We start from the raw sequence: 12,573 nt of genomic DNA, 5'->3' as shown, positions 1-12,573 counted from the left end.
CTTTAGGAGAGAGAGAAAAGTTCCATATCTCTCTAAACCATGAAGAAAGGATATCTATTCTCATTTGCTAACAAATACTCTTTTGTCTTTCCAGATAGTTTACAAGCTTCTTGAATGCATAGAAACATAACTTTTATAATCTATATGGTACCTAATAATATTACAAAAGTTTATAGAAGGGATCAGTGGGCAGAAAGGATAGATAGAATTTTGATGGAAAGAAATAGGATTTTCAGAAAAAGCCTATTTAGTGGTTCCTCTAAGCTTTGACCTTTATCTTCAAGACACTAAACACCCAATAAAGTGTTTTCACTTTTCATTTGCTTGTTTGTTCATTTTTAATATTTTATTATTTTTTCAAATATTCATTTATGTTAGAGTGAGAGAGAGTGCACACATGGAGGGGGGAGGAGGAGAGGGAAAGAGAGAATCTTAAGCAGATTCCCTGCTGAGCACAGAACCCAAGGCGGGGCTCGATCTCATGACCCTGAGCTGAAATCAAAAGTTGGACACTTAACTGACTGAGCCACCCAGGCGCCCCTTTAATATTTTATTTTTAAGTAATCTCTACATCCAACATGGGGCTCGAACTCACAACTCCGAAATCAACTGCTGAATGCTCCACTCACTGAGCCAGTCAGGTGCCCCGTGTATTTAACGGGTTTTAGTTGACTTGTGAGGTATGCATTCGTTATTAATACCTTTCATTTTGTGCATCAGTTAGGGATTGGGTTTCGCTGCTAACAAAGACTTCACTACAGTGGCTTACAAAATTAGTTTATTTTCTAATATAGAGAAGTCCAGAGGTAGGTAGTTCAGGGTTGATATGGAAACCACAGAAGGCATCAAGGATCCAGGCTTCTATCTCTCTACTCCACTTTCCTAGGCACCTGGCTTCCATCTTCAAGTACTGCTGTGGTGGAGAGCTGTTGGAGCTCTAGCCATCAAGTCCTAGTCTTAGCAAGAAATGAATGGAAGGGTAACAATAAAAAGGCAAAAAAAAAAAAAGGCTTGTGGCAGTGGTCTGCCCACTTTTAAAGAACTACTGAGAGTCCAGTGCAAAAACTTTTGTTTATACCTCTTTGGCTAGAACTTAATCACATGACCATACCTATTACCAGTGGAGACGGGGAAAAAAAAACTTTGAATGCATTTTTAAATGTGTTTTTTAAATGCAATTTTAAATGTATTTTAAAAATGTCCCCTGACTTTTGTTACTAAGCAGAGGGGAGAATGGAGATACTGGGTAGGCCACTAGCACTTCCTGCCATAGTTCTTTTTTTTTCCAAAGATTTTATTTATTTATTTAATTGACAGAGAGAGAGAGAGACAGCGAGAGAGGGAACACAAGCAGGGGGAGTGGGAGAGGGAGAAGCAGGCCTCCCGCCAAGCTGGGAGCCCGATGCGGGGCTCGATCTCAGGACCCTGAGATCATGACCTGAGCTGAAGGCAGTCACTTAACCAACTGAGCCACCCAGGCGCCCCTTCCTGCCATAGTTCTTGAATTTTCTGGATATGACATCCCAGTGTTTGACACTAAGGTGTCCTCAAAATCAATGAATAAATAAAGCATTTTTAGACAAATCAAACAGTTCATGGTATAATATTTTAAAATGAATTAATTTTAATTCTAGAGCAGTTTTAGGTTTACAGAAAATTTGAACAGAAAGTAAAGAGAGTTCCCATATACTACTTCCTCCACCCCAACACACACACACATACAGTTTTCCCTACTATTAAATCTTGCACTTGTGTGGTACATTTGTTACAACTGATGAACCATTATTGATACATTATTACCAAAGGGCATAGTTTATTATAAGGTTTTCTCTTTGTGTTGCACAATTCTTGGGTTTTGTCACATGCATAATGTCGTGCATCCACCATTACAGTATCATACAGAATAGGTTCACTGCCCTAAAAAATCCTCTGTGCTCTGTCTATGCACCTGTTCTTTCCTCCCCAGGAACCCCTGGCAAGCACTGAACTTTCTTTCTCTTTCTTTCTTTTCTTTCTTTCTTCCTCCCTTCCTCCCTTCCTCCCTTCCTCCCTTCCTTTCTTTCTTTCTTTCTTTCTTTCTTTCTTTCTTTCTTTCTTTCTTTCTTTCTTTCTTTCTTTCTTTCTTTCTTTCTTTCTTTCTTTTTCTGAGAGAGAGAGAGCGTGCACACAAAGGGTGGGTGTAGGGGCAGAGGGAGAGGGAGAGAGAAAATCTCAAACAGGCTCCATGCTCAGTGCTCAGCACAGAGCTTGATGCAGGGCTCGATCCCACAACCTGACCCTGACCTGAACCAAAAGCAAGAGTTAGAGACTTAACAGACCGAGCAACCCAGGTGCCCCACTGATCCTTTTACTGTTGCCTTTTCCAGAATATCATGTAGTTGGAAACATACAGTTTGTACCCTTCTCAGAATGACTTCTTTCATTTAGCAATATGCATTTAAGATTTCTCTATGTCGTGTTTTTTTTTTTAAGATTTTATTTATTTATTTGACAGAGAGAGACACAGTGAGAGAGGGAACACAAGCAGGGGGAGAGGGAGAGGGAGAAGCAGGCTTCCCATGGAGCAGGGAGCCCGATGCGGGGCTCGATCCCAGGATTCTGAGATCATGATCTGAGCCGAAGGCAGCCTCATAACCAACTGAGCCATCCAGGTATCCCTGAACATCTTTTCATATGCTTATTTGGATAGCCTATATCTTCTTCAGTGAGATGTCTATCCACATCTTTTGCTCACTTCTTAATTGGGTGTTGAGTTTCAAAATTTCCTTATATATTCTGCATAATAGTCCTTTATTAGATAAGTGTTTGCAGATATTTCCTCTCAATCTGGTGTGTCTTTTCATTCTCTTGTCTAGCCATTTTTGTTTTTTTGGCATAACGTTTTTCATCATATTTTTTAGTTTCTTAAATTTTTGCTTATTTTATTATATCCCCCTTTTTAGTCCTAATATTATTTATTTGTTGCTACTTCTCTTGTATCTATATCAATTTCACAGAAACTTGTTTTCTTTATTAGTCTTTTCAAAGACCTAACTTTAGTTTTTTGGTCATCTGTATTATATATTTTTCTATTTTATTAATCTTTATCTTCTTTATTTATCTTTATCTTCTTCCTTCTACTGTTTTGGATTTTTGCTTCTTCTAATATATTAGGATGATCACTTATATATTTAATTTTTAGTCTTATTTTCTACTGTAAATGCATATAAGGTTATTACTTTACCTGTGTCCTATAAACTTTCATATATAGTATTTTTATTACCTCTCAAATCTTGTATTACTTCTCAAATCAAATATTATAACTTTGCATTGGGATTTCTTCTTTGACTTTTCTGTTATTAAGATGTTTTTTAGGGGGCGCCTGGGTGGCTCAGTCGTTGAGCATCTGCCTTCGGCTCAGGTCATGATCCCAGAGTCCTGGGATCGAGCCCCGCATCAGGCTCCTTGCTTAGCAGGAAGCCTGCTTCTCCCTCTCCCACTCTCCCTGCTAGTGTTCCCTCTCTTGCTGTGTCTCTCTCTGTCAAATAAATAAATAAAACCTTAAAAAAAATAAATATAGTATCTTTAAAAAAAAAAGATGTTTTTTTAGGGCGCCTGGGTGGCTCAGTTGGTTAAGTGACTTCCTTCGGCTCAGGTCATGATCCTGGAGTCCCTGGATCGAGTCCCGCATCGGGCTCCCTGCTCGGCAGGGAGTCTGCTTCTCCCTTTAACCCTAACCCCTCTTATGTGCTCTCTCTCATTCTCTCTCTCTCAAGTAAATAAATAAAATCTTTAAAAAAAAAAAGATGTTTTTTAAATCTCTAGGAGCACCTGAGTGGCTCAGTCGGTTAAGGATCTGCCTTCAGCTCAGGTCATGATCTCAGGGTCCTGAGATTGAGGCCTGTGTCAGGCTCCCCACTGAGTGGGGAGTTTGCTTGTCTCTCCCCCTCTGCTCCTTCCCCCTGCTTGTGCTTTCTCTGTCTCTCTTTCAAATAAATAAATAAATAAAATATATATTTTTAAAAAGATGTTTTTTAAATCTCTAAATACAGTTTTAAAAATAATCATTTTATTATTGACTTCTAACTTAATTGTAATATGACCAGAGAATGAGATCTGTGTGATAGCATTTTTTTGCAATTTGTAGAAAGTTGCTCAATGGCCTAAATCAAAATTAATTCTTTGAATCTTCCTTGTAAGTTTTAAAAGTATTTGTTTTCTCAAAATGCTGGGTGCAGTGTTCTATATCCATTCCTTAGAAAATCAATGAGGTGCCTGGGTGGTTCAGTTGGTTAAGCATGACTCTTGATTTCAACTTAGGTCACGATCTCAGGGGTGTGAGATTGAGCCCTATATTGGGCTCTGTACTGAGTGTGGAGCCCGTTTAAGATTCTTTCTCTCCCTCTCCCTCGGCCCCTCCCCTGTCGTGCACATGCTCCTGCTCTTAAAAAGAAAGAAGAAAATGTTAATTAATGGTGTTGGAGATATTCCTGCAATGGCTAGTGATTCTTGGATATCATTACCTATGTAGGCGTTATTGACTGAGTGTTTCCTCTTCTTAAAATTCATATGTTGAAAACTAACCCCCAATATATTGGTATCAGGAGGCGGGGGCTTTGGGAAGTGATTAGGTCATGAGAGTGGACCCTCATGAATGAGATTAATGCCTTATAAAAGAGGCCCATGAGAGCTCCTTATCCCTTGGCCAAGTGAGGGCACAACAAAAAGACAGTGGTCTATAAAGTAGATAGCAGGCATTCACCAGACAGTAAATCTGCCAGCACCTTGATCATGGACTTCCCAGCCTCCAAAACTATGAGAAATCAATTTTTGTTGTTTATAAGCCACCTACTCCATGGTATTTTATTACAAGCACCTAAATAGACTAAGAGTGAGGTACTAAAAAGCTGACTGGGAATCCTTTATGCACAGATGAGGCTTGTTGGATTGGATTTTTAATTTAGGGTGATTGCTTATGGACCCACACAGTTTATTATGGTGTAGGGGAGAAAATATTTTCCTCTACCCTTCTAGATTTTTGTGGCTGGTCTATTAATCAAATTGAGATAAGACAGATGAACAGGAGAAAACAAATTTAATTATGTACATATGAGAGCTCTATAAGATGAGACCCAAGGACAAGCCTGGCAATTGAGGCTTATATGCCATCCTAAGCTAAAGAATAGTATAGGGGCCTGGGGCTTCAAATGGGAGGAGGGTAATTCACAGGACCAGAGAGCAGATATTTGGTAATTAGATATTTGCCCTGCTATACATTAAAAGTTCTTAAAATTATCTCTGGTAATAGCTCTTTTTCTGGGCCAGACCCCCATTCTAAATTCTTTTAGGTAGTTAAGGGAGAAATAAAATTTTTTCTTAAATCTGCTGGGTCTTAACTGCCTTTAGCTCAGAATAATCCAAATGCCAAGGTGGCATGTTTGTACCATGTATTCTGTTCCTCCTCAATGGGGATCCCTCAAATTTCTGTCTTTTAAAAAAAATTTTGAGGGTGCCTGGGTGGCTCAGTTGGTTAAGTGACTGCCTTAGGCTCAGATCATGATCCTGGAGTCCCGGGATTGAGTCCCGCATCGGGGTCCCTGCTCAGCGGGGAGTCTGCTTCTCCCTCTGACCCTCCCCCCTCTCATGCTCTCTATCTCATTCTCTCTCTCAAATAAATAAATAAAATCTTTAAAAAAATCACACTGAGATTTGTTTGTCTGCTGTTATCTCCTATTCCTATTCTTTTTCTTCTTTGGGTTTATAAACTTTTCACTCCTTTACTTTCATTTAATAAAAAGTTTCATTTAAGTATTGGTTAAGTACTGATTAAGTATCAGGAAAGTGTCCACAAATATGCAACCTGAATACATATGTAAACCAGCACTCATTAATAGAACATTTTCAGCACTTCATGAGCCTCCCCATGTTCTCTTCCAGAGTCATTACTCCACATTGACTTCTAACAACATAGATATTTGGGTAGTTTCCAGTTTAGGGCTATTGCCAATTATAGGTATGGGCTTTTTTTGTGTTTGCCTTTCAGTGAACATATGTACACATTTCTGTTGGGCATATACCTTGGAGTGAAACTGTTGGGACAAAGGCTATACATATATTCAGCTTTATTGATATTGCCAAACAGTTTAACAAAGCGATTGTACCAATTTATATTCTCTCAGCAGCATATGAGAGTTCTGGTTGCTCCACAACCTTGTCAATACTTGGTGTTTTCTGTCTTTTTCATCTTAGCCTTTCTGGTTGGTATGGAATGGCATCTCATTGTGGTTTTAATTTGTATTTCCTCTTTACTCTTTTGTGTTTTTTTTTTTTTATTTATTTGAGAGAGAGAGAATGAGAGATAGAGAGCCCGAGAGGGAAGAGGGTCAGAGGGAGAAGCAGACTCCCCGCTGAGCAGGGAGCCCGATGCGGGACTCGATCCCGGGACTCCAGGATCATGACCCGAGCCGAAGGCAGTCGCTTAACCAACTGAGCCACCCAGGCGCCCTTGTGTTTTTTTTTTTTTTAGGTGTTTCAGGATGGAGCGATTGAAATACAGGGGGTTAATCCTCTACAGCTGCCATAAGTTTCTCCCTTATGGGTACTTACCTAATGGAACTTAGAACCTTTTTTCCTGTACAGGAGGCAATATAATACAGAGAATGAGGGCAACAAACTTTGCAAGAAGATATACTGAGGTTTGATTCCCAGCTCCAATGCTTACTTGTTACTACCTTGAGAAATTTATTTAACCTTTCTCCATTTCATGTAAAATGTCACTAATAACAGTACTGCTTCAGGAGGTTGTTTTGAGGATTAAATGAGATAAAATACATAAAACAATTTCCTAGCACACTGTGTGTACATAGTGAACAAATGGCAGCTATTATTATACCTTATATTTTTTACGCTCATTTCTCCTTCTGTTACACTTTTTATGACAGGGAAGCAATACATAGCACACATTAGCCTCTTCACATATAATAGTTGCTGATAAAAACTAGTTGAATGATTTTAAATATAAACATAAAGTATTGTGGTTATTGTCATAAAAGATGGCATAATTATTATAATGGCAATAGTATAAAATGCACTGCTAATCAGGAATACATTACTTAAACAGTGTCTCTATTTACCTTTATCATTTAACAGTTAAGATAATTAGTGCTGTAGAGTAACATTACTTGAGCTAATTAGTAATAACAATTAGATGTTCCATATTACATTTGCGAGGGTTCCAGGGCTGCTTCTGTTAAAGCCAAAACTAAAACAAATAAAAATACCACCCCAGAAACAAAAACACTCCTTTTCTGAAGAGATGCTAAGCCTTTCCAATTTTAACAGATCCTTTGTTCAGCAGTGGAGAAACTGGGGAAGGAACAGCTGCCCCAGCAGCTTCCGTACAACATGGCGTCACCCATTTGTATACCCCAGCTGGGTTTACGTCCTCCTAGCCGGCCGCAGGACCGGAAGTGGTTTCGGTCCTAGTGGATCCGGGTAGGTGCACGCAGGTGGCCGAGGAGGGTTCCAATTCTTCAGCGTGAAGTGCCGCAGGTGTTCGGGTTAGGTCCGGGGTCGCAGGTAAGTGAGAATAAGGGACCGCGGGGCCTTTCACCCGCCTTGTGCGAGGGAAGGAAGGGGTTTCCAGTGCGGATTGAGGAGAGGCGTTGTGGAGCTGGAGATGTCACTGTGTGCGGGGGCGACTTATTGCGGGGACCCCGCCGTCCCCGAGCGACTTGGCCCAGCCCTTCTTCCCTTCCTCCGCGGCGGTTCAGCACCCAGGTGTGCGATGAGGGCTCTTGCCCCGGGCCGCGGCCCACCATGCTTCCCCCGTCCGCCCCCTCGGGCCCCTCCGTTTCTCTTTAGGAGCACCTACCAAACCTTCATGGCTTCTAGACCCAATCAGCTCAAAAGAAGGCACCGCCCACAGCACCTGGCAACTCCTTGGCCGTTGCGTGTTTCACGCGGCCGCAGTTACGGTTCCCTCCCCTCCCTTCGTGGGGACCTGCCCCCGCCCCCAGTGTTACCACCCCTTTTCTCCCAGACCACACCCGCTGCTCCGGGCCTTGCAGGGAGCCAGCGTTCTCTTTCCGCAACCCTAGTGAGGCCTGCAAAATTGATACTTGCTCCTTAACATATAAGCAAACAACCCTTTCTAAGTTTTTGATGTACTGATTGGACGCGAACTCTCTTAGATACCCACTCCTTGAAAACACTACATTATTTATACCATTTTTAAAAAGATTAAAAAAAATTATTTTTAAGTGATCTCTACACCCAACGTGCGGCTCCAACTCACAACCCCAAGATCAAGAGTCGCATGCTGCACCGACTGAGCCAGCCAGGCGCCCCATACCGTGTTTTTTTAGTTCTATTACATGGATAGAAGGAACTGCATGGGAATATTTTGTTAATTATCAGAATTAGGAAGTGTGGGAGAAAAGCAGCTTAATAGGGGAAAATAATGATTCGTTTTGGTTAAGTTGAGCTAGTTCTAAAAATGTATTCTTTTATAGTTAATTTTTGTATTTAATTTTTAAAATTTATGTATTTATTTGAGAGAGAGAGGGAGAGCAGAAGCAGGGAGAACAGTAGACGGGGAAGGAGAAGCTGACTCCCCGTTGAGTAGGGAGCCTGATGTGGGCTCAATCCCAGGACCCTGGAGTCATGACTTGACCTGTAGGCAGACACTTAACTCACTGAGCCACCCAGGCACTCCATCTTTTATATTTATTTTAGTGGTAGTTCATGCATACAGCCTTTTAAAAAATTTAAGAAATTTAAACAAAATGGATCCTCTTTGATCTCTATCTTCATCTTCTTTAATCTCTTAGATCTAAAGTAAGAACTGTTACCAGTTTGGGATGTGTTTTTCTATTTCTCTTTCTTTGCATTTATTGACAAGTATTCACATAAGTTACATGTATGTACGATGTAAGATTTCGTGTTAAATTTTTACTAATACATATTTTACGAATATGGCATATTGTACCTATTCAGCAACTTGACTTTTATACTTAAAAGTGGGTCTTGGAACTTTTTCTTTGTCCATATGTATGTAGAGATTGACTTTATTCTTTCTACTTGCTCTGTAAATTCCATGGTATATTAAGTTTTCATAGTATGCGAGAGTCCATAGATTGCTTACAGTTAGACACAGTGTGGCAGAGAACATCCTTCCACATGTGTCTGTGTGCCCATGTGGACATTTCAAACCTGCAGATTGAATTGCTGGGTGGGAGGGTGTGGACATGTAATGGCAAACTGCCCACCAACAGTGTATAATAATGTCTATTTCCCTAGCTCTTTTAAACATTTGATGCTATTAATCTTTTTCATTTTTGCCAATCTGATGGGTAAAAAATGATTCTGATTGGTGTTTTAATTTGTATTTCCCTAGTTACTAGTGAGATTGGGCATTTTATCATGATTATTGGCTGTTTGTATGTCCTCTTTTGAGAAATGTCTCCTTTTAATTGGGCTGTTTTTTAATAGATAGTAGTTTTTTATGTATTCTGGATATTTTTTGTCATTTTTATTTGTTTTAAGTATTTATTCCCAATATAGTGCTTTTTAAAGTTAATGCTTGTCTTTTTTTTTTAAAGATTTTATTTTTTTATTCATGACAGACAGAGAGAGAGAGAGAGAGAAGCAGAGGGAGAAGCAGGCTCCCAAGGAGCAGGGAGCCCGATGCGGGACTCGATCCCAGGACCCTGGGATCATGACCTGAGCCAAAGGCGGACGCTTAACCATCTGAGCCACCCAGGCGCCCTAAAGTTAATGCTTGTCTTTTAACTACATGGCGTCCTTGTCAAACCATAGTTTTAACTTTTACATTTAAATGTATCAGTTTTTTACTCTGTGTATTCTGTATTTTGTGGCTGTCATTCCCTACCAGAATGGTTCTCCAGTGGGAGATATTTTGCCTTCCAGGGGCTATTTGGCAATGTGAGGACGCATTTTTCAGTTGTCTAACTGGGGTTGTAGAATGACGGGCATCCACTGGGTGGAAACCAGGGATGCTGCTAAACATCCTACAATGCATTGGAAAACCCTCCACAACAAAGAATTTTTCTGGAGTAGAAAGTCAGTAGTGCGGATGTTGAAGAACCCTGTTACACCCTAAGGCACAACAGCGTTTTCTCTTACAACTATCCTTTCTCCTATAAATTCTTACATGTTTTGAGTTTTCCTTTAATTCCTCTGGATGTGTGTGTGTGAGTGAATGGTGTGTGCATAGTTACTGTTTTCCCAACAGTGTCGCTCTGAATATTAAATGCATTCATGACTCATTAATCTGAAATGCCACGTTTATCACTTACTACTTTCTCACACAGAGTCAGTTTCTGGACTGTTCTGTGACCTAATTTTCTGTTTTGCTGGACCAATACCACAATATCCAATGTTAAATATATGTTCTGTTTTGATATTTAGTAGGATAAATACTCGCTTATGATTATTACTGTCATTACTTTATTGAAAATTTTATACTTTATCAGCTCACATACTCATTTAAAAGAACTATGGGGGCTAATCTTAGAATTTGTTTTCCAGATTTTTAGAATTAGCTTGTCAAATAGTTTTTTTAAGTGGCTTTATCAAGATGTAATTTACATAACTCATTGTTTAAAGTGTACAATTCAGTGGTTTTTTTAGTGTATTCACAGTCATGCAGCCATCACCACAATCTAATTTTAGGACATTTTCATCACCCCAAAAAGAAACCCATGCCAATTAGCAGTCATTCCCCATGCCATTCCCCAGTACCGGAGCCCTAGGCTACCACTAATATTTCTGCCTTTATAGATCTGAATATTTTATATAAATGGAATTCTGCAATTTGTGATATTTTGTGACAGGCTTCTTTCACTCAGCATAATGTTTTTAAAGTTTCATCCATGTTGTAGAATGTATCAGTACTCCTCTATTTTTACTGCTGAACAGAATTCCATCCTATGTTGTATTTGTTTCCTAGGGCTACAAGTAACAAAGTAACAAACTGGGTGGCTTAAAATAACAGAAATGTATTCTCTCACAGTTCTGGAGGCTATAAAGTCCAAAATCAAGGTGTCAGCAGGGCTTTTCTGTCTCTGATGGCTCGAGGGGAGAATCCTTTCTTGCCTCTTCTTTAGCCTTGGGTGGTTGCTGGCAATCCTTGGCATTCCTTGGCTCGCAGCTGCCGAAACTCTGACCTCTGCCTGTCTTCACATGGCCTTCTTCCCTGAGGGTCTGTCTTTACATGATAATTCTCTCTATAGGAGCCTGTTTCAGTGTCTCTTCTCCCCTTCATGGGAGGACACCATTTCTATTGGATTAAAGGCCCACACTACTTCAGTATGACCTCATTTTAACTTGATTATGTGTGCAAAGACCTAAGTTTCAATAAGGTCGCATTAGCAAGTACTGGGGGTTAGGACTTCAACATACTTTTTTGAGGACACAGTTCAACCCATAACCTTATGGATATGGTACATTTTATGTATCCACTTGTCAGCTGAAGGCCATATACATTGTTTCCACTTTTTGGCTATTATGAATAATGCGGCTGTGAACTTTTGTTTGGACATATGTTTTCATTCCTCTTGGGTATATACTTAGCAGTGGAATTGCTGGGTCATATGGCAACCCTCTGTTTAATCATTTGAGGAACTGCTGGTGTTTTTCAAAGCAGCAGCACCATTTTACATTCCCACCAGTAGTGTGTGAGAGTTCTAATTTCTCCGTATTATTGCTAGCATTTATTATCTGTTTTTTTTTCATTAGAGCCATCCTAGTAGGTGTGAGGTGGTATCTCATTGTCATTTTGATCTGTATTTCCCTACTAGCTTTTCAGTGCTTATTGGCCATATGTATATCTTCTTTGAAGAAATGTCTGTTCAGATCCTTGCCTGTTTTTAACCGGTTTGTCTTTTTTATATTGAATTGTAAGAGTTCTTTATATAGTCTGCATACATGCTCTTAGCAGATATATGTTTTGCAAATATTTTCTCCCATCCTGGGGTTTCTATTCCCTCTCTTGGTGGTCAATTCATTTTTTAAAAAAGTTTTTTAAAATTAAGTTTGCATTGCATTTGTATATTATTTTGACTATTTCTGTAAAACGGTTAATCTCTTTATTAAAAAAATAGAGTACTTATAGTACCTTTTGAAGAAGGTTGTTGAAAGGATTGAGTAATGTGTACATGATTGCATATAATATGAGGTGCCTGGTACATGCTGTGTGCTCTGTATTTGACAGCTGTGATAATATCTCTCTGCTCTTCCAGGCTTCTGTGTCTTCAGTAAAGTTTTCTATTTTTCTTCATATCAATCTTGCACATTTCTTGTTGAGTTTATACCTAGGTGTGTGTGTGTATGTGGTTGTTGTTTTGTGTGTGGTTTTAAAAAAGTGTATTTTGCTATTTTGAGTGGGGTTTTCTTCATATTTTTATAATGGTTTTGGAAAGCTATTGATTTTATATATTCATCAAACTTTCAAAATGGTAAGTTGTAAAAGTTATGACTTGTTTACTTACCCAGGTGATTCCAATGTGATCATTCTGTTAGGAATCATGGTTCTTTTTTTCTTTTTCTTTTTCTTTTTTTAACGTAAGAGCT

General features: G+C 39.4%; 1 protein-coding gene across 2 annotated transcripts in view; it reads left to right on the top strand.

Moving 5' to 3' along the window:
- The first annotated feature begins 7,458 nt into the window (after positions 1-7,458).
- EXD2 (exonuclease 3'-5' domain containing 2) overlaps positions 7,459-12,573 on the top strand; it is a 53,919-nt gene continuing 48,804 nt past the window's right edge. For both annotated transcript variants that reach the window (XM_028097974.2, XM_028097947.2), the window contains exon 1: positions 7,459-7,557. The gene's annotated coding sequence lies outside the window, so the exon portion shown is untranslated. The remainder of the gene's footprint in view (positions 7,558-12,573) is intronic.

Source organism: Eumetopias jubatus, unplaced genomic scaffold (genome assembly GCF_037043125.1).
Source record: "Eumetopias jubatus isolate StellerSeaLion01/CBP00866 unplaced genomic scaffold, mEumJub1_p1.0 scaffold_7, whole genome shotgun sequence".
NCBI classification, from domain to species: domain Eukaryota; kingdom Metazoa; phylum Chordata; class Mammalia; order Carnivora; family Otariidae; genus Eumetopias; species Eumetopias jubatus.
This window is presented reverse-complemented; position numbering and strand designations above follow the sequence as displayed.